The 22,765-nt window shown below is 38.0% G+C and overlaps 1 long non-coding RNA gene across 12 annotated transcripts in view; it reads right to left on the reverse strand.

Annotated features, from left to right (window-relative positions):
• Positions 1–19,152, reverse strand: part of LOC103350577 (uncharacterized) — a 196,173-nt gene extending 177,021 nt beyond the window's left edge. For 7 of the 12 annotated variants that reach the window (XR_011387802.1, XR_011387803.1, XR_007908941.2 and 4 more), the window contains exons 1-2: positions 18,971–19,152; positions 18,366–18,418 (exon numbers count right to left, since the gene is read on the reverse strand). This is a non-coding gene — a long non-coding RNA (uncharacterized lncRNA). Of the gene's footprint in view, positions 1–5,734; positions 6,068–12,868; positions 12,932–14,837; positions 16,755–18,365; positions 18,419–18,970 lie in introns of those variants that run through there. The other 5 variants (XR_011387805.1, XR_007908948.2, XR_007908942.2 and 2 more) reach the window with 5 other exon arrangements.
• Between the last annotated feature and the right edge of the window lie 3,613 nt (positions 19,153–22,765).

The raw sequence follows: 22,765 nt of genomic DNA on the forward strand, positions 1-22,765 counted from the left end.
GGCTGAGAAGTGTAACGTGTCAGAGTTTGGCAGTTCATTTCATTTCCTCCTCAAACATAAATGTCTTCAACTGGAAATCATGTATTTCTAATTTATTCTAGCTAGGTTCACTTCTCACTCATATGCTATTTTTAAAGAAAAAAATTAAAAGGGTATTCAGTTGTTACTGGGGATACTGACTCAGCCCTTGAAATACATTGATTAGGTCACTTTTTCATATGCTTGAAACAAATTACAACGTAATTACAAAGCAACCTTAACTCACACATACAACAATTAGAAAAGTAATCAACTCTGAACCAAGTGCCAAGTTGACTCATTATAGAATAGTCTTCAACACGTCCAAAGAAAACACTCATTTTGTACTGTTTTGTTTCATAATTTTATGAAAGAAAATGTATAAAATAGAAAATCTAAATGTATCCAAAGGCATAATTTACAACTCTTTCCCACAGGAAGTAGCAAATAAAATCTAATTACTTATTTCAAAAATAAATGTGAAGAAAGAAGCAAAAATTAGAAAAAGAACAGCTGATTCCAAATAAAACTGACTTTCACTTCTGAAGACTTTCACTTATTAAGAGAATGAAAGTACTCCAAAAATTATTAAAACAGAAAGAAGAGCATATAGAATATATGAAGAGTAGGCATAGACTACACTAGTTAAAGTAAATTAATTTTGAACACAAAAATTACTTCATCACACTCGAAAGAGATAATTCATAATTAGAAGGTTTTTAAATCAAAATCTTATTAAGCAGGTGTATTATTTATTCATTTTCCTAGGCAAATGCATCTGACTGGATTTATTTAGGTCAATATTTTATTTGTTGATCTTTTCTCCTTTTATTTCATTTTAATAGTTTTATTGCGATGCAATTCACTTACCATATAATTCATCTATTTAAAATACACAATTCAGTGCCATATTAAGTGCATTTATAGAAGTGTGCCATCATCACAATGAGGGTGAAAAAAGTGCCTGATGTGAAATGCCAGCCTCCATTCCAGATGAAATGTTAGTTACAGCCATTGTTCAAGTCCCTCCTTCCCACAAAATGATAGATCCATGATTTGCTAAACCACTCCTGACATTCTTTTATTTTTCTTTATAGACAGTACATTCAAAAATCATCTCTTCTAGCTATCTTGAGATATGTTAATTATATTCACCTTGCTATGACATAGGACACCAATTTTTCTTCAATGCTCTATGTGTAACATAGTAACTTTCTCTTTCCCCTTACTCTCTCCTCAGTCTCTAGTAAATACTATTCTATTCTCAACTTTTATGAAGTCAACTGTTTTTAGATTCCATATGAAAGTGAAATCATATGGCTTGTTTCTTTTTTTTTTTTTTTTTTTTTTTTTTTTTTGACAGGCAGAGTGGACAGTGAGAGAGAGAGACAGAGAGAAAGGTCTTCCTTTGTCCGTTGGTTCACTCCCCAATGGCTGCTGCAGCCGCGGCCGGTGCACCACACTGATCTGAAGCCCTGGTCTCCCCTGCAGGTGCAGGGCCCAAGGACCTGGGCCATCCTCCACTGCACTCCCTGGCCACAGCAGAGAGCTGGACTGGAAGAGGAACGACCAGGACAGAATCCAGTGTGCCGGCGCCACAGGTGGAGGATTAGCCTATTGAGCCACAGCGCTGGCCGTGGCTTGTTTCTTTCTGTGCCTGACATACTTCACTTCACACAATGTCCACCAAGTCCACTTGAGTTATCAAAAGTGACAAGAATTCCATGCTTTTTGCGGGGGTAGAATAGTATCCCATGTGTATATCACATTTTCATTCTGCATTAATTTGCTCATGGATATTTAGATAGAATCTATATCCTGGCTATTGTGAATAGTGGTACAATAAAAATGGGGTCATAGGGGTCTTTCAACATGTTGATTTTGCTACCGTTGGGCATATATTCCATGGTGGGAATGCTGGATTGCATCATAGTTTGTTTCTAGTTTTTCGAGGAAACGTCAAATGTTTTACATAACTAAGGTGTCTTAGCGTATAAGAATTCCTCATTCTCCTCATCATCATATTTTCTCTTTTGATAAAAGCCATTCTTTACCGTGTATTTATTTATTTACTTCCTTTTATTCATTTGAAAGGTATACAGATAAAAGTTATCGAGTAGTCTACTTCTGAAATGTCCACAAAGCTGGGCTAGACTGAAACTGGGTGTTCTGTATGAATGGCATGGTCTCATGGACACAAGCTATCACCTGCTACCTCCAAGAGTGCACCTCAGCAGAAAGCTAGAATTGGAAGAAGAACTAGCATTCAAATTCAGGCACTCAAAAATGTGATGTGGGCAACCTAAGCCGCTTGACAACTGTGCCATATGCTTACTCTTGATAATGGTTGTTCTCAGTATAATGAATGGTGTCTCATTGTGTTGTTGATTTGTGTTTCCCTGATGGTTAGTGATGTTGAACAATTTTTTTTCATATATCTGTTGAGCATTTGCTTGCTTTCTTTTGAGAAATTTTTTTAGATCTTTATCCTATTAACAGAATGAAGTAAAATGATACTACTTTTCCCACATATTCACAGATCCTCTTGCCATGGCCTACAATTTCCCAGCCACTGTCAGAGTTGGCCAAATAAATTGATTTGATCAATGAACTGTAAGCAAATAATACGTGCGGCATCCAAAGAAGAAAGTTTACATGTAATTTCATGGTTCAGGTCAATTTTGTTGGTTAGTTTCTTCCCTGGCTTCTCCTATGGGATTAGTTTAACACAAATAGGGATTATTCCTTCTGCATGGGTTATTGAATCAGAACATGTGGGTCAGGGCCAGCGTTGTGGTGAAACAGGTTAAGATACCATCTGCTAACAACAGCATCTCCCAGGTGCACCAGTTTGTGTCCCAGCTGTTCCACTTCTGTTTCAACTGCCTGCTAATGCCCCTGTGGAAAAAAACCTAAGATGGCCCAAGTAGTTAGACCCCTGCACCCATGTGGGAGACCTGGTTCTTTGCTTCAGCCTGGTCTAGCCTTGGCTGTTGCGGCCATCTAGGGAGTGAACCAGCGAATAGAAGATATCTCTCTTCCTCTCTCTCACTCTCCTCCTCTCACTTTCTCCCTTTCTGTAACTCTAGCTTTCAAGTAAATAAATAATGATTTTTTTAAAACAGAACATGTAGAGTTGACTATGATGACGAGAAATAAATAATATGAGGGACAGAAGAAAAGAATGTTGTTCTTGTAATCCATTGAGATGTTGCAGTAGGTTGACAACACAGTGAAAACCATAAAATAAAACGGGCACATAAGACTGTAATTTTGCTATTTAAAAAATATAAAAAACTGGTGCTGGGCTGCAGGCTATACTCAGATCCTCAAAAAAAAAATCAACTATTATTATACAGTGTATTAGAAGTCTTGCCTACGATAATTTGGAACACAGAAAATGCAAAAATGAACTTTTGACTCTGGGAAAAAAGTGCAATACAGAATGTTATCAGCATAGATTGGTTGTTTTGTGCTTTTGATAAAGTCAGGAAAGAGTCTCTTTCTGCTAATTGTTATGAAAGACAAAGTAACACACTCTGATATTCTGAGACTGAAGAAGCTGAAAATGGAGCTGTTTCTTATCTACTATTTTAGAATAATATAAAAACTTGAAATGATTTGGGCTACTAAGCTGATTAAGTCTCATCATAAGTAAGACTCAGGGGGCTGGTGCCACGGCTTACTTGGTTAATCCTCCACCTGTGACACCAGCAACCCATATGGGCGCAGGGTTTTAGTCCCAGTTGCTCCTCTTCCAGTCCAGCTCTCTGTTGTGGCCAGGGAGGGCAGTGGAGGATGGCCCAAGTGCTTGGGCCCTGCACTGGCATGGGAGACCAGGAGGAAGCACCTGGCTCCTGGCTTCGGATCGGCATAGCGCTGGTCGTAGCGGCCATTTGGGGAGTGAACCAATGGAAGGAAGACCTTTCTCTCTCTCTCTCTCACTGTCTATGACTCTACCTGTCAAATAAAAAAAAAATAAGTAAGATTCAGGATCAAGAAAAGGATCTTCTTCAAAACCTCTTGTTGATTTAAGGTGACCACAGTGAATGATTTCAGTTGCATAAAGTAGTTTCAGGAAATGCACCAAGGAGCTTGATGGCACAGAAGTCAAAACTTAGAAGCTGGATGAGTTCTAGCTAGGTTTATGCCTTAAAAAATGATAACTTTTTTCAAAAAAAAATTCTACTAAAGAAAATATGGTTAATGCACCACAGGTTTGATGTAATCTGGTTTAATTTAAAGTTAGATATGTAGATTTTTTCAATAATTACAAGTCCATCTGATGAGTTAAGATAAAATATCTGAAAAATTAAGGAAAATACACTAAGAATTTAAGTTTAACTGTTTTAAGAGTCCTAATGACAACCACCCTATCAATGCTTAGAGGGATTTCCATGTTTAATATGTGTCACTATAGTTTTGGCTAAATATACACTCAATTTATTTTATTATGTAATTTTCATAAATAGCATTCTGATTCTAAATTAGAACTAGTTGAAGGATAAAAGCACATTTAAGAGAAATGTTTTAATTAGCCTACATTGTACACATATCTTGAAATATCACACTATAGCCCATAAATACATTCAATTTTTAATAAAAATTTCTAAAAAGATAAATGGTTCATATTATATATTCTTGATATTGTTAACAGCAATTTTAGAGCTTCCAAAATGTTATTAGAACTTAAATATGTTATAGAGAAATGGAACAAATTATGTGTGTTAAGTCTTTTTCAAATATGTAACTTTCTTGAATATTGTATTTTCTTTATTAACTGGTTTACCTACTTCATGAAGACCAATCCAAGAAGAAGCAAATACCCAGCTGGGAATATGTGCCTAGAAGTTTAGGTTTTGATAGAAGGCATCCTTCAATAATATAGCCATTATTTATGACTATAAATCATAAACACTCCACCAAAGGAGCTAGGACCTATTGGAATTATTTTTGTCTGATTTTTTTTTCTGCATGTGTATAACTTTAGACATTTTATTATACCTTTGTAGTATCAAGAAATCTTGTTCTATATTTTTATCATCCTCATGTATAAACTTATGCATATCCGCATCATTGCTTTTAACTTATTAGAATTTATTTCATTGCTTTGTTTTTTTTTTCCTTTGAAGTACTCATACATACTTAACATAATCAAAGAAGGACATAATATTGGCTAGTTTTTAAAATTCCCCATATGTAATAATTTTAATATTAAAATTTGATTTTAATATAAGATCTAAAAAAAAGCAAAGTTGTATGCACATGGATTTCTAGGTTAGTGCAGAATCAAATCTTAGTTTCAATCATGTGGAAAGATGCCCTGATCCTTCCTAACTAGGATCCCAAGAAGAAAGGTTTGGACTGAATTATTTGAAGGCTCTGACCTGACCTACTGACCCAGCAAGTTTGAAAGCTTAGTTTAATAGGCACTGGATAAAGTGGGGCCTTAAGGGATCTTAGTCATTGAGGTTAGTTCCTTCTTACACATATTTAGAAGTGTTTTTCTTAGAAACTTTATGATCATAAATAAAATCCTTATGGAGGAAGCACTATATAACAGCTGCTATGAAATAAAGTGTACATAAATTCTCTTATTTACTCCCAAATGATCATATAATATAGTTATTATTCTATGCCATTTTATAAATGAGAATGAGAATTTTTTTCAAACTAAGTATCTTGCCAAAATCTTTTGCAGAGAACCAAACAATACCTCTCAGCAGCAGGTAGGGACAAAATAGCCTCTTCAGCATAGCACTTTTAGTTCAAATATTCCCAGGACAATTTCCAAGAAGTGATCAGATATTTCCGAGGTCTCAGCAAGAGTGAAAGTACAATGTAGACTTCCTGTAGGTTTTCCATCTCCACTGTTCACTGCGGTCTAGTTCATACTTGGAGACCTCCTTGGAGCACTAACTTTCCTTTTTGAGTTTCTGAAAACTTGCTTATTTGCAGACAGTTTTCAAGTCTTCTCTTTTCTCAGGCCAATCATCCCCACTACTCTTGTAGATGTAAATGCTCCCACTCACACTCTTTAGGAACTCTGCTTATGAGACAATAAAAGCATTAGAAGAATGAGACAATAAAAGCATTAAAAGCAGGAAACATCAGTGGATGTACACAAGACCCTGACAAGTGCTTGGGCCCCTACACCCATATAGGAGACCAGGAAGAAGCACCTGGCTCCTGTCTTCGGATCAGCGCAGCGCCGGCCTTGGCAGCCATTTGGGGATTGAACCAATGGAAGGAAGACCTTTCTCTCTCTCTCTCTCTCTCACTGTCTGTAACTCTACCTGTCAAAAAAAAAAAAAAAAAAAAAAAAAGAATTCATATGCTATAAGAACACCAAGTTAGTAGAAAACCAAGCCATGAGAAAATGGTGTATCTCTACACTCGGGTCAGCAGTAATAGACTCCCAGCATGGGTCCCAGATATGAATGAGCAAGACTTCAGATGACTCCAACACTGGACATAGATTCATCCTTGTTTAACCCACCTGAATCTGAGAAATTCTTTTCTCTGAATTTTCAATACCTTCATATGATTAAACATATTGTAACTATATATATCAGATCCTAAGCATATTCCTGAATTCATTCAAAACTTGTTATCCAATCATTTTACATCCATTGTTGCCTCCAAACTCCTACCTCTATTCAAAAGGCTAACAATTTTAAAATTTGTAAGAAGTAAGTCAGGGATGGTATTTGTCCTTCATCCATGTTATAATTCCTGGGTTCCTGTTTCAGCTCTGCTCGCAATCCAGTTTCTAGCTAATGTACACCTTGGAAAATAACAGGTCGCCGGCGCCGCTGCTCACTAGGCTAATCCTCCACCTGCGGCGCCAGCACCCCGGGTTCTAGTCCCGGTCGGGGCACCGGATTTTGTCCCGGTTGCCCCTCTTCCAGGCCAGCTCTCTGCTGTGGCCAGGGAGTGCAGTGGAGGATGGCCCAAGTGCTTGGGCCCTGCACCCCAGGGGAGACCAGGATAAGTACCTGGCTCCTGCCATCAGATCAGCGTGGTGTGCCGGCCACAGCACGCCAGCCATGGCGGCCATTGGAGGGTGAAGCAACGGCAAAAGGAAGACCTTTCTCTCTGTTTCTCTCTCTCACTGTCACTGTCCACTCTGCCTGTCAAAAAAAAAAAAAGAAAGAAAGAAAATAACAGGTAATGGAGAATAGCTAATAATTGTCAATTTGCCTAGACCATGGTGCCCAGATACAATTCTTGAGATATTCTAGATTTTTCTGTGGGATGTTTTTGTATGAGATTAACATTTAATGTGGTTGATTTTGAGGGTCGGCGCCGCAGCTCACTAGGCTAATCCTCCGCCTTGCGGCACCGGCACACCGGGTTCTAGTCCCAGTCGGGGCCCCGGATTCCGTCCCAGTTGCCCCTCTTCTAGGCCAGCTCTCTGCTGTGGCCAGGAAGTGCAGTGGAGGATGGCCTGAGTGCTTGGGCCCTGCACCCCATGGGAGACCAGGAGTAGCACCTGGCTCCTGCCATTGGATCAGCGTGGTGCACCGGCCGAAGCGTGCCAGCAGTGGCGGCCATTGGAGGGTGAACCAACAGCAAAGGAAGACCTTTCCCCGTCTATCTCTCTCTCACTATCCACTCTGCCTGTCAAAAAAATAAAAAAATAAATAAATAAAGTGGTTGATTTTGAGTAAAGCAGATTGTCTATTATAATGGAGGTGGGTCTAATCCAATCCTGTAACAACAGAGTGACAAACCGCAAGCAAGAAAGCATTCTGTCACCGCATAGTCTTTTATATTGAACTGCAGAGTGTGCTCTTCCTCTGTGTCCATAATGCTAGCTCACCCTGCATATTTTATTCTCACCAGCCTTTATAATGGCATGATCCAATTCTTTTTAACTTTTATTTATTTGAAAGGCAGAGTAATAAGGAAATAGAAACACAGAAAAAGAGGTAGATCGTCCATCTGCTGGTTCACTTCCCAAATGCCCACAACAGCCAGGGGTAGGCCAGAGCATAGTCAGAAAATAAGAACTCCATCTGGGTCTTCCACATGGGTGGCCGGGATTCAAGTACTTGAGCCATTACCTAATGTCTCCTAGAGTGTACATTAACAGGAAACTGGATCCAGGCATTCTAACCCAAGAATCAGGTTTCCCAAGCAGCTACTTAACCCCTGCAAAATAACAACCACCCATTTATGACCCATATATCATGCATGATCTTGTAAATGATCTTTTCAGATACAATCAAGCATAAAATGAGATCACATTGGATTATGGTAGGTTGTAACTCAATGACTACTGTCTTAATAAAAAAAATTTTGACACACAGACAACAGGGGAAAGGCTGTGTGACAATGGAGGCAGTGATTGAAATGATACATTTACAAGGGAAGAAACCATCAATTGCTGGCAACAGCAAAAAACCAAAAAGTATGCAATAGTGTCTCCAGACTTTCCACAAAGAATCAACCCATACAGCACTGTGACTACACTTCTTGCTTCCAGAACGTGAAAGAATAAATAACTTTTTGTCATTTTAAGCCATCCAGTTTGTGATAATTTGATACTACAGCCCTAGGAAATGAATACAAGTTTTCAAAATAAAGTATCATGATATGCTCTATGAAAGACAAACACACAAAGAAAAAACAAATAAACAAAGGAATAGAACTAAATTTTAAACTAAATAACTCAAGTCCTTTAGTATCATGTGTAACTCATTAATTTCTATTCCTTATGCTATGATATTGGCAAAGATTATTTCACAAAAATAAGAACCACATGTAAAAATGTTTTTATTTCCTTTTGAATTTTAGACTGTTTTCATTCTGATTGTTCATGTGCTTTTTCGTGCAAAAATTTCATAAATATTTCAGTATAACCTTTTGATTGCTTTTAGAAAACTCCTGCTCATGAAAATCCCTCAACTACTCTGAGCCACATTGCTCAAAAGAAACGCTGTTCTTTGGACATAAAAGGAAAACCCCAAGTAATATAGTTGGATTTTCATTCAGAGCCTGCTTAAGCAAAGAGAGATAATAAGATAATTACACTTCTATATTAACAATTCTTTAGATAATATACAAATTGATCTTGATTTAGTCAAACTATTCTTTTTTTATTTAACTTCCCACAGCATAATTAACTTTTATCTTCATTCTAGATATTTAGACATTTTCACCAAAATCTTAGTTTCCTGATGACTACTCTAATAAATCACTATATATTTAGTCACTATAAGCAACTATAAGCTGCATTGACCTCAGCAGCAGAAAGATAACAGGAAAACAGGAGGGACCGTGTTCCCAAGCATTAGTTGACAGAAATTTTCAGTGAAGAGGTAACCTCATTTGATACTTGCTTGTGTCTGCAAAGTCCCTTTACAAATGCTTTACTCAGGGTTCCATAGAGAAATGAAAGAAAGAGAGCGAGTGAGCACAATGTTTTCTCTCACTCAGTATTATGGAGGCCAAAATTCTGCAATTAAGGTCTTAGCAATGGCCAAACTCCCTTGGGAGGATATACAGGAAACCATTTTCTTGCCTATTTCAACTTTTTTTTAATCTTTGGGTAGTCCTTGACATGTGGCCAAATTACTCCAACATCAGATTCTGTAGTTACACATCCTCCTCTGTGTGTCAGTTGTAAGGATCCTTATCATTGGATTTAATAGCCATATGGATAAACTGGGATCTATTTATGTTTTAACTCAAAACCCTTAATTAAAACTGCAGGGAGATACAAGATGGCTGAATAATGAGATGCTGCAATGACCACAACAACAGAGAGATCACAGGAAAACAGGAGGGACCATGTTCCCAAGGATTGGTTGACAGAAATTTTCAGTGAAGAGGTAGAAGAACAGAACACAGACTACATGGTACCATGAAGAAAGAGGCCCTGTACCATAGCTAGGCTTGTCATGAAACCAGTCATATTGAAAATATGTTATCACAAAGCTTAAAGAAAAAGAAAGCAAGGAGAGAGGCAGAGAGGGAAGGAAGGTGAGAAGTATCATTAGGTGCTTAAAATTATATATCTGAAATACATGAAATCTTTTCTCTTTAAATACATTTTAAAATTAAAAATAAATTTTGCATTTGTCTAGCCACGGTCCAAGGGCAGGGGGAACTCCATCTTCTAAGGTCAAGGTCAAAAGTAGTTACCTTGTGCCTCACCACTTGCAGCTTTAACTGAGGGAGAATCCACAGTATCCAACTGATTCAATCCCCAGCCTGCAGACTTAACTGGGGTCCCAGGGGCTACTTTGCAACAAAAAAGGAAGACACTATGCCTCCCTCCACTCCCCGACATGGCAAAATGCTGGATTCCATTGGCTATGTAGAAAGATGCTGCTGCTCCCTGTTCTGCTGCTACAAGAAGAAACCAGAGCCAGAGTGAGGGCAATTTATGGTCTGATGAGTAGACCCCTGCATCCTACAACAGTATGAGTTTTGGACGTAAGCCCCAGAGCTGTGCTCACTCACTCTACATGACACAGGGTCTCCCCTCAGATTCTTGGTGCTAGTGGCAGCAGCAGCCCCCCAAAACCAAACCAAACCTAAGGAAGGAGGTTTCTGCACATCAAACAAAACAATCAATAGATTTGAGGAGACAGCCAACAGAATGGGAAAAATATTTACAAGCTACTCTTCTGAAAATAAATAATACCTAGAATATATCAGCAACTCAAAACACTCAACAATTAAAAAAAGTTCAGTAAATAAATGGGCAAAGGGTATCAACTGAAAGTTCTCCAAAGAAAAAAATACAAATAAATTAAAAAAATGGAAAAAACGCTCAACATCAGTAGTCATCAAGGAAATGCACATCAAAACCATGAAGAGATGACATCTTACTCCTGTCAGAATTGTTCCTATCCTAAAGACAGAAATTAGCAAATGTTGGCAAGAATGTGGAAATAGGGGAACACTCATGCACTATTGATGAGAATGTAAATCAGTGTAGCCACTGTGGAAAAGAGTATAGAGATTTATTTGAAAATTAGAAATAGTTTGCCATACTATCCAGCAATCTCACTTCTGAATATATACCCAAAATACATGAACACACTGTATCACCATTTTTATAACAGCATTGTTCCCAACAGCCAAAATATGGACTCAACAAACTTGTCCATCGTAAGATCAATAGATAGGCCTGCGCCTCGGCTCGCTTTGCTAATCCTCTGCCTGCTGTGCCAGCACCCCGGGATCTAGTCCCTGTTAAGGCGCCAGATTCTGTCCCGATTGCTCCTCTTCCAGTCCAGCTCTTTGCTGTGGCCTGGGAAGGCAGTGAAGGATGGCCCAAGTGCTTGGGCCCCTGCACCCACAGGGCAGACCAGGAGGAAGCACCTGGCTCCTGGCTTTGGATCAGGGCAGCGTGATGGCCGTAGCGGCCATTTGGGGGTGAACCAATGGAAGGAAGACCTTTCTCTCTGTCTCTTTCTCTCTCACTGTCTAACTCTGCCTGTCAAAAAAAAAAAAAAAAAAAAAAAGAATGCTATACCACTATAGTTTTAAGATCTGTGATTATTTAAAAATGTACTGTATTTGAGTGAAATTGACATGCTATCATTCAATTAGTCCTATAATTCTGCTTATATTCCTATATTCATGCTGAACTATGGTCTCTTTATACTTATTGAACTCTTTATTTAGTGGAGCATTAAGACTTAACTATAATTTAAATTAAAAATATTATTTCAGAAAAAGAAAGAAGGAAAGGAAGGAAGGGAAGGAGGGACGAAGGGAGAGAGGAAGAGAGAAAGAGAGAGAGAGAGAGAGAGAGAGAGAAAGAAAGGAAGGAAGAAAGAAGGAAGGAAGGAAGGAAGGAAGGAAGGAAGGAAGGAAGGAAGGAAAAAAAGGAAAGGAAAGGAAAGGAAAGGAAAGGAAAGGAAAGGAAAGGAAAGGAAAGGAAAGGAAAGGAAAGGAAAGGAAAGGAAAGGAAAGGAAAGGAAAGGAAAGGAAAGGAAAGGAAAGGAAAGGAGAAGGAAAGCAGGGACCAAGGGATAAAATATCATTATATTCTTAAGGTTATAACTATGAACTGTATTAAATCTGTTAAATCTGGGGAGGGGGCACAATTAAACCCACTAGACTAGAGATTATGTTTTACTTATGAGTTTCCTTTGTTAATTAAATAATAAATAATGATTTATTTATCATTAAATATTATTTATTATCAATATCTATCAATAAATAAATATTGATATTTATTTACCAACAAATATCAATAAATATTTGTTTCTCAATTAAATAATAAATAATGATTTATTTATCATTAGATGTTATTGCTTGAATGAAAGTATTCTATTCCCATAGCATTTGAAGCATGCTCAACTAATAACATTAGCAACAACACTTTTAACTCCAATTAGAAAAGGCTCAAAAATAACTATTATCAGCTAAATAAATGTTTGACAAAAGACATAAAATCAATTAAATGTATTTCTAATATTAAAATCACAATCTGAATGTTGTTAGACAAAAAGTATTTGAATATTGAAATTAAAACACCTAAAACATAACATTTACGTAGCAACATATAGAAAAAATGATTTCTTCATCTCCATTATACTAATAGAATGATTTTTCCTACTTTTAATTATACCAACTCACTTTATCTTATGGTTATATCACATCAAATTTTTGTGTTTCCTTCAAAGACTACTGCATCCTTCAGAGCTCAAAATGGTTGCTTTGCCTTCATCATCTCTGTTAATGTCATTATTGTCCATTAAAAATTGAAAATCTACCATTCCATTCTCCTCTTCCATCTGCTCAACATCTAGTCATATTAAAGTATTCCAAGGATTTTAATCTCTAAATATCTTTGGATTCCAAACATCTATCTTTCACTCACCTCTATTTTTCTGAAGCCTTGGCTCAGTGTCACGAGCGCCACTTGTCACACAGCTCGACAAGGCTAATGCGGCATGTCAGAGCACGGGGAAGAATCACACAGAATCATGATAGTCTTTTCAATATAATTTATTATTCAATGATCAATATCCCCCCCCCTCTCTCTATATATATATATTCAAGGCACACATCTAAAGGTCAATATTACCCAATATGTCAATATCACTTAATAGATCATAACACACATCTAGAAGTAAAGAAATTTCCAGAAGTATCCAGCAATGGTAATAAGTATGAAGCATAAAAAGAATAAAAGCATAACCAGTCTAAACACTCATGGCTAAGGATGCAATATGAATGCTGCATTCTCAAGGTTCGTATCATGGTCATGAAAAAGTCAAAGTCCAAAGTCCAGAATCCAAAGTCTCCATTACCACTCGGGGAGATGGATCTCACAAGAGTCACTTACAGGTAGGAGTCATGGAACGACTGGCACTCTGGGCAGTAGGCTCGAAGTTCCCAGGCGGACGTCAAGGCAAGGAGTTAGAGAGGTCCCCTGATGAGAGGTGTGGTCCTGCTTCGAGGTCAGGTCTGGCAGCCCCTGATGAGAGGTGTGGTTCTGCTTTGAGGTCAGGTCTGGCAGCCCCTGATGAGAGGTCTGGTCCTGCTTCGAGGTCAGGTCTGGCAGCAGGCTGAAAAGAGGTCCGGGTGAGGTGGGCTCCAGCAGGGTGGCGAGCAGAGCTTCAGTCAGTGGAGACTCCAGCACTTTCACTTGCACTGAGCATGATCCCCGAGAAGCTGAAGAGCAATTGTGAAGTTTGCCTCTTTATCCCTGCTCTGGGGTAGGTGGGGGTGAAGGTGTCCTTGTGTGTCACCAACCACAAGCTCATCCTTTGAGGTGTCACCAACCAGATGTTGGTGCCTAAGGTGTCACCAATGTTTTAGAGGTCTTCTGGGTGTGGCCAATCATGGTGCCATATGTAGTAAGGATGAAGTAATGCAGTAGCCAGCTGGTTGGCTTCTTCTTAGGATGTAATGTCCCCCAGTCCTTATCAGGCCTTAGCACCTGTGTCTGGGCAGTTCCTGGTACTTAGTGGCCTTAGCGCAAGTAACTCCATTTTGGTTTTGCTTTTTTTCTTTATTTTTGGGTTAGCGGTGCTCTGTAACTCTTTTGTGACTTCTGTGGGATTCCCCAAACTCAGACACTCAGCACCGCTTATTTGATTAATTGTAAATATTTAGCGTGACACTCTTAGCTCACATAAAGTCTCTGGACTGCATGTACACCTTCTTTGTGTTCTTTCCGAAATACAGATCCACCCAATTAATTCACAGATTTAGGAAACTCTGAGGGGTCCACATTCATAGGCTGAAGTCCAAATTCTCTTTTATGACATACAATCTATTTGTTCTTCCATGAACCTCTAACTCTCCTCACACTGAGCTAAATTGAAGTTTCTATTATTTCTCTCAAGAATTCCAGACTACTTTACTCAATGGTTTTTGACTTAGAATGCACAGCAGTATCCCACTCTTCATTCTCCTTATTTAATAATAAATTCCTATTGGTGTTTCAACAAGCAACTTAAATAATCTGTCTCATCTCTCATCATGTGCATCCACCGTTTCCTATTAATGGTGATAGTTTCACAAAAAAATAGGACTGACATTCTCACATTTTTCACCTGTATAACCTATTACTAAAGCTTTGAAGAAATTCCATACTGGTTTTGTTACAGTGTGATCTGTATCTTGAGTCCTCAATTTTCTTCCCAAAGATCACAGCGGCCAAATACTGCCACAGAATTTGTCTCTCCAATAAAGAAAATAAAGCCAATAAAGAAAAACATCTCCCCCTGAACAGGGGCTGCAGGAACTTAGCCCAACACCATGGTTGAAATAAATATTGACTTGTTGATGTCTCCATGTTTCACTTTTTCAAGAATTTTGAATGTTACTTATACCTAAGAAGGAAACCAGTAAGTTGATATCTTCTTCCTTTTTTTAGGACTTAGACCACCTCCATGAGTAGAAACTATTCAGTTATACTAAAAACTCAAGAGATCATCAGATGCCCCCAAAATATCTGGAGTTAATAGGCAAAATAATCTATTTATGAACATTAACATAAGTCATGTCCTATAACTGAGCTATATATGGTACACATATGTTACAGAAGAGGAAGCAATCACTTCTGAACTGAAGAAACAGAACCTGACAAATGCACACAATTTTAGTAAAAGTAGAAAGTCACATCAGAAAGGTAAATCCAGATGGACTGAATATTTAGTATAAGCAATGAGTTAAGATAATATTATGTGTTCAATGATAGTGATTAAACCATGATGCAATGATAGAACACTTGGTGTGCTTAAGTGAATGTGGGAAATGGTACAATGGTAAGCATGAAAAAATTGGATGGAAGCCTAAGGAATGTGCTATTGTTCAACAGAAGCAAATTTATTGCCATAGTATTTTAAATAATAACACATAAATAAGAACAGTTTATTGTTCATTAATAATATTAGTGACTAAAGCTGTTTTGATAAATTCATACTAGGGATTGCAAAACCAATAAGATACGTACATATGCATTGTCAAGAAAAATCACCAAGATACACTGTCACAAAAGCAACTCACACAGTGTTCTCTTTCTTCTTCCTCTGTCACTCGTTCTCTCTCTTTTTCTATAAATTGTATATAACTCATTTGAAGAACTTTAAAATATATCAAAATCAAATTATTTCCACCATATAATAGGCTGTTATTAATTTTATACTTCACAAGAAAATATTCAACAAAGAGGCACTGAAGGCATTCAAGCATAAGGACAATACAGTATGTTCTGCTTTTGTGGAGAGAATTTTTATCAATCCTTAAGAGTTGTAGAGATATCAAAATTTGGGAAATGTTTTACTATCCTTAGTTTTGTAGTTGAGTGTCTTTTTAAAAGTTTTAATTCTTATTTAGAAAGTTTCTTTTGGGACTGGCATTGTGGTGCAGTGGGTTAAGCTGCCACCTATGATGCCAACATCTCAAATAGGTGCTGGTTCAAATCTCAGCTGTTCTTTTGATCCAGCTCCTTTCCAATGCACCTAGGAAAGAAGCACAGGATGCCCCAAATTCTTGGATCCTTGCAACACACATGAGTGACCAGTATCAAGCTACTGACTCTTAGCTTTGGCCTGGCCCAGCTTTGGCCTTGGTGGACATATGGGGAGTGAACCAGTAAATGGAAGTTTTTTCTCTCTCCCCTAACTCTTCCTCCCCCCATTAACTCTGCCTTTGAAACAAATAATCTTTTATAAAAAAAGTTTGAGTATTTTCCCCCTTGGATGCTGATTTGAAAGGAGTGAAAATGAATTTGTAAATGTAAAAGTACCTGTTTCCTAATTACCAAAAATTGTTTACTGGCTTCTCTTTTTCTTGACATACAAAGAATGTCTTTGCTTTTACAATCATTTGGATTTCCTGAGGAAGAGCTCTTCAAAACCTAAGTACAAATAATATGCTAAATAAACTTCCAGTTTTCAACTAAGTCATCTCTACAAGAAACAAATGAAAATGAAGATATTCTTCTGGAGAATTCAGCCACAAATTGGACTGGTTCTTCAATGCATGCCTGTGTGAGCCATTTAAAAGAACACAGGATGTCACCAAAAAAAGTTGAGGGGATAGTTTTAAGGCTAAAAATTGTAAGGTTAAAATAAGATGCATCTTCATCTCCCCAACATTAAAATAGTATTAAAAGGGAGAAATAGAGGTCTTTTGACGTCAAAATCTGTAAACCTTATTGGCTACATGTTATGACTTATTCAAGATCACTTGCAATGTAAGACTTCATTTTTTGTCCTTTAGTTTGAAATCCCTTGCCAAGGTGCTACTACCTGTGAGAGACAAATGGGAAAGACTGGTGAGTAATACCTAGCAGTCTGCAGACACGCAGAGGAGCACTTCAAAAGCATACCAAGTTGGTAACACTGAGAACATTTTTTAATGAAAATACTACATTTCCTGATTTTGAGTTTAAATAAAAAATAAAAAAAACTAAAGGTATCAAGATTCTAAAAAGCTTGAAATTAATATTTTATCACTTAAGATAAATCAGCAGTCTTTATTGAATGTCATGATTACATTTTCTTAGAATGATTTTTTCAAACAAGCAACTAAAATGTAGATTTCAAATGAAAGAAACATTATCTTTGGGTTAAAATAATACATATTATATACTTATGTTGAAATTATATAAATATACATATATTTATACAAATATAAATTCATCTGCTGAGTTATACATAATATGATTGGTTTATATAAGGGAAATATCCTAAAGAAAATAAATTTGTGAATTTAGGTTGTGAAATTAATGCCAAATAACACACAATATTTTAACTCTAACATTAATAAAATAAGTAGCTGTTCTTTAGTAGGTGTTACAATGGAAGAACAAGATAACAATTCCTTTTCAATGATACCAAATGGTATAAAATTTGCTGAAATTTGTGATGAATGTAAAATCCTTATCCTCAGAAATATGTTTGAAAGAAATTAAAATGCACAGGTAAAAAGTATTTAGGGCAGGTTTCATGGGCCTTGCTTTGCTTCATTTCTTAAAAAAATGGGGGGTTAGTTCTTTACTAATATTCAGTACTAATAAATAATATTGGGAAGGCATATGGTGCAGCAGTTAAGTAAATATTTGATAATGTGTGTATAAAGAGATATTTACTTGATATTCATGGGATGGCTGATTAGCTGGCAGTAAATGGGCCACACTGAGCTGAATCTCAAATGATCACCAGAGCAAATAGCTACACAGAAGATGAGCTGAGAAAGAAAATCAGACAGAAAGAAAGAACTGGAAGGTCCTGGAACTTGCCAAGCATTTCTTTTCAAAGAAATATTTTACCTGGATTATTTCTTTAAAATTGTAGAATGAAAGAATATAGATGTACAGTTTATTTGGGCTTTCATACCAGAGATAGATAGATGGATGGATGGATGGATAGACAGACAGACAGATACAGAGATAAGGATAGGGATACAGATAGAGATAAAGATGATATAGATAGAAAAATGAGACAAAGATAGAGATAAAGAGTTTATATGTATGTGTGTGTATATATATTATATTTAGGAAATCATATTAAGGCAAAAATCAATTATTTTCATGAAATTTCAGCTATTAAGTATAAAATAACATAGAAAAACATGTTTTATTTTACTTTTTATTTTTTCTCTAGATTGACTTACTTAAAATCCTAACTATGATATGCTTTTCTCAATAAAGATCTCTACCTCCAGAATTCAGGAAGAAAAATTCATGACTGAAAAGCACATCTGGACCTTTTCAAGGGCCATTGCAACTTTGCTCTGATTATTACTGAAATCCCTAAATTGCAGAGGAAATGAAAATGGTATTTGTTCATTTAGCAGTTCAATAGTCAGCACCGAATTCCTTTGTTATCAAACTAAGGAGAATATATCAGAAGCCTTACCCATGAACAATAAAATCCTCACTTCACATTCGCATTTGCCTTTCTGAGTTGAGCTGGAATTTGTACAAGATATAAAAAAGCATTATTTCAGGGTTGGTCTTGTGGTGCAGAGGGCAAAGCCACTGCCTACAATCTTGTCATCCCATATAGGCACTGTTTCATGTCCTGACTGCTCCAATTCTAACCCAGCTTCCTGCTAATGGTCTGGGAAAACCAGCCAAAGATGGTCAAAGTTCTTGGGCCATCCTACAGATGTGAGAGACAAGGAAGAAGCTCTTGGCTCCTGGCTTCAGTTCCACCTAGCCCGAGCTGTTTTGGCCATCTGTTTCTCTTCCCTCCCCCCCAACCTCTCTCTCTCTCTCTCTCTCTCTCTCTGTAATTCTGACTTTCAGATAAGATAAAATAAATCTTTAAAAAATGCCCTATTTCTAAATAATACTAGACTTTATCTGGGTAAGCCAGGCCTTTAGAAGTGCATGAATTTATAATTCATATGAATATATAATCTAATTTCTCAAAAATTTGTGCAGTATCCAATGGAGAAAATAAGTCACCTGTATCAATCATCCTAAATTACTAAAATAGTTTATGAATATAAACCTCACCTCTTCTCTTCCAAGATGATCAATGTCTGGAATTAGCCAACAGTGGGTACAACCCCAACCCATGCCGGCACATGAACCATACAAAGGATCTGTGTGAGCATGGAACACTCTGCAATCACCCAACCAAGGCAGTCAGTAAGCTCTTAGCTTCTGAAGCTGGACATAGGGATTACCCAGAAAACCAGTTACATCCCACATCCTATTGTGAACTCACAGAATTCTCATAGTCCCAGCATGCAAGGCTCCCAGAATCATGGGGTACAAAGGATCCATTATGAGGCCCACAAGCCTGTCCTGTCCATGGGGGAGCAGAGTTAGTCCCAGAGCAAGCTGTCTGTGTGTGCTCCACTTTGGCAGTTCGAGCCATGGAACCTGTGATAGGATGAGGACAGAGGTCCTACCTGGGAAGTTAGTGCACAGTGACTCCTGTTGTTAATCTAACAATTAACACTCTTATGTATGATGTTAGTTATCATCCAAGTCTCTTGACATGAGCTGCCTAGGATATGGAAGCCTTTTGAATTCACAAAGTCCTTCAGTATTTAGACAAGGCCATAAGCAAAGTGGGAATCCACCCCTCCCTTCAGGGAAGAATATCTCTTTCTTTGATGAGCACTAATCTCCACTATGGTCTCACTCACAGAGGTCCTTTTTATGTAGGACATTTTTGCCACAGTGTCATGGCTTTCCAGGTCTGAAATGCTCTCATGGGCTTTTCAGCAAGACCAGAATGCCTTAAGAGCTGATTCTGAGGGCAGAGTGCAGTTTAAAGTGATTGTCATCCTATAAGCCTGCTATGTGGACTGCTTAGCATGTTGGAGCATTCACTCTTTTTTAATTCTACCTATTAATATTATCAAATGCTTAATACTATTTATATCATCACTTTAACACTTAATCCTATCCATAGGATCACTTTATTTATTTTATTAAAGATTTTATTTATTTATTATGATTTATTTATTTATTTGAAAGACAGAGCTGCAGAGAGGCAGAGGCAGAGAGAAAGAGAGAGAAGTCTTCCATAAACTGGATCACTACTCCCCAGATGGCCACAATGGTTGGAGCTGCGCTGATCCAAAGCCAGGAGCCCAGAGCTTCTTCCAGTTCTCCTATGCCAGTGCAGGGGCCTAAGCACTTGATCCATCTTCCACTGCTTTTCCCGGCCATAGCAGAGAGCTGGACTGGAAGTGGAGCAGCTGGGATGAACCAGCACCTATATAGGATGCTTGCACTGCTGGCGGCAGCTTTATCCATTATGCCACAGCAGCAGTCCCATTTTACTTATTTGAAAGACAGAGTTACAGAGAGAGGCAGAGCCAGAAATAGAGGTCTTCCATCTGCTGTTTCATTCCCCAAATGACCATAATGGCTAGAGATGAGCTGATCCAAAGCCAAGAGCTAGGAGCTTCTTTCAGGTCTCCTACATGGGTGCAGGGGCCCAAGGACTTGGGCCATCTTCTACTGCTTTCCCAGGCCATGGCAGAGAGCTAAATTGAAAATGGGTTAGCTATGACTTGAAGTGGTGCCCATATGGTATGCCAGCACTGCAGGCCGGGGCTTTTCCCACTGCACCACAGCACCAGCCCCCATATAATCACTTTAACAATTAAAATGCTATTTTTACACCCAGCTTAAAGGATTTGGGGTCCCATGGCAAGTCTTTAAACTGTACCTTAGCAGTAAGTCTGTAGGATTGTATACAGAACTATACAGCTTTACAGTTACAAACTTCAAACATTTCATAGTTACAACTTTAGGAACATGGTGATTCTTCCCACTATGCCTGCCCTCCCACCTGCACTCCATCACTCTTCCTCCTTATTCTCTTATTCAACTGGAGTTTTTTTTTTTTTATGGATTACAATGGCTTCCCCCCCACACCATCCCTCCCACCCACAACCCTCCCCCTTCCCACTCCCTCTCCCCTTCCATTCACATCAAGATTCATTTTCGATTATCTTAACATACAGAAGATCAGCCTAGCATACATGAAGTAAGGATTTCAACAGTTTGCTCCCACACAGAAACATAAAGTGAAAAATAATAGATGATTTTTTTTAAATGATGATGAAATCAGAGCAGACCTATTGTCATGTTTAATCCCAGTGAGAGTCAAGTTGGGAGTTGATAGTTTCTTTTTTTTTTTATAGAGGATCAGTTTAGTATGCATTAAGTAAAGATTTCAACAGTTTGCACCCCCATAGAAACACAAAGTGAAATATATTGTTTGAGTACTCATTATAGCATTAAATCTCAATGCACAGCACATTAAGGACAGAGATCCTACATGAGGAGTAAGTGCACAGTGACTCCTGTTGTTGACTTTACCAATTGACACTCCTGTCTATGGCATCAGTAATCTCCCTATGCTCCAGTCATGAGTTTCCAAGGCTATGGAAGCCCTCTGAGTTCTCCGACTCTTATCTTGTTTAGACAAGGTCATAGTCAAAGTGGAGGTTCTCTCCTCCCTTCAGAGAAAGTACCTCCTTCTTTGAAGACCTGTTCTTTCCACTGGGATCTCACTCACAGAGATCTTTTGCCAGAGTGTCTTGGCTTTCCATGCCTGAAATACTCTCATGGGCTTTTCAGCCAGATCTGAATGCCTTTAGGGCTGATTCTGAGGCCAGAGTGCTATTTAGGACATCTGCCATTCTATGAGTCTGCTGAGTATCTCACCTCCCATGTTGGATCACTCTCCCCTTTATTTATTCTATCGGTTAGTGTTAGCAGGTACTAGACATGTTTATGTGCTCCCTTTGACTCTTAGTCCTTTCATTATGATCAATTGTGAACTGAAATTGATCACTTGGAATAGTGAGATGGCATTGGTACATGCCACCTTGATGGGATTGAATTGGAATCCCCTGGTATATTTCCAACTCTACCATTTGGGGCAAGTCAGCCCGAGCATGTCCCAAATTATACATCTCTTCCCTCTCTTATTCAACTGGAGTTTTAAGATGGCATTTTTTCCCTAATGGTTGCCGAGTGCCATTTGGGAAGGGGAAGGAAATGTCCTTTTCCTTCACTAGATTAGATGGGTATCCTACCTCCTGCTAGGGCTTCAGGCTGGAATAAAAGTCACTTTGTTCCTAAGATTCTCCTTCAGGCAGTATCATCAGTGACATGGATTGCAACAGTCTGCTCTCACTGCACTCTCAGAAGCTGGCGTCTCACCAGCCCTCAGGAGCAAGAGTTGTCTATGGTGTCCCTGTTTGCTGCTGAGTATCAGTCCTTTCCATGCTGCACCATAGTCTCTTCTTTCTGCAGAATTCTCACTGCAAGCTGTTCTCCAAATCTCCCCTGGGAAAGCACTTTCTTCGCTTTTCTTCTGTTATTTTCTCCTGGTCAAAGTCATCAGGTCTTTTCCCTATTCAGCCATTTTGGAATCTACTTTTAAGTTTTCATTATAGAGATTTTTTACATCCTTGGTCAAAATTTCCCAATTAAGATTTTTTTGTACTTGTTGTGAATGAGACTAATCTTACAAGTTATTTATCAGGCATAGCTCTCTTTCTGTATGCAAATGCTACTGATTTTTGTGTGTTGATTTTATATCCTACAACTTTACCAAACTCTCTTTTGAGTTTCAAGAGTCTTAGTGGAGTCATTTGGTCCTCCTATGTATGGGATCATATCACCTGGAAACATAATTTTTTTTCTTAATGGTTCTTGCTAAAGCTTCCATAAGTATACTGATTAGTAATGATGAGGGTGAGCACATTGTCTGGTTCTGGATCTTAGTAGAAATGCTTCCAACATTTCCCCATTCTCTATGATGCTGCCTGTGAG

This window comes from Oryctolagus cuniculus, chromosome 4 (genome assembly GCF_964237555.1).
Source record: "Oryctolagus cuniculus chromosome 4, mOryCun1.1, whole genome shotgun sequence".
Taxonomy (NCBI): Eukaryota; Metazoa; Chordata; class Mammalia; order Lagomorpha; family Leporidae; genus Oryctolagus; species Oryctolagus cuniculus.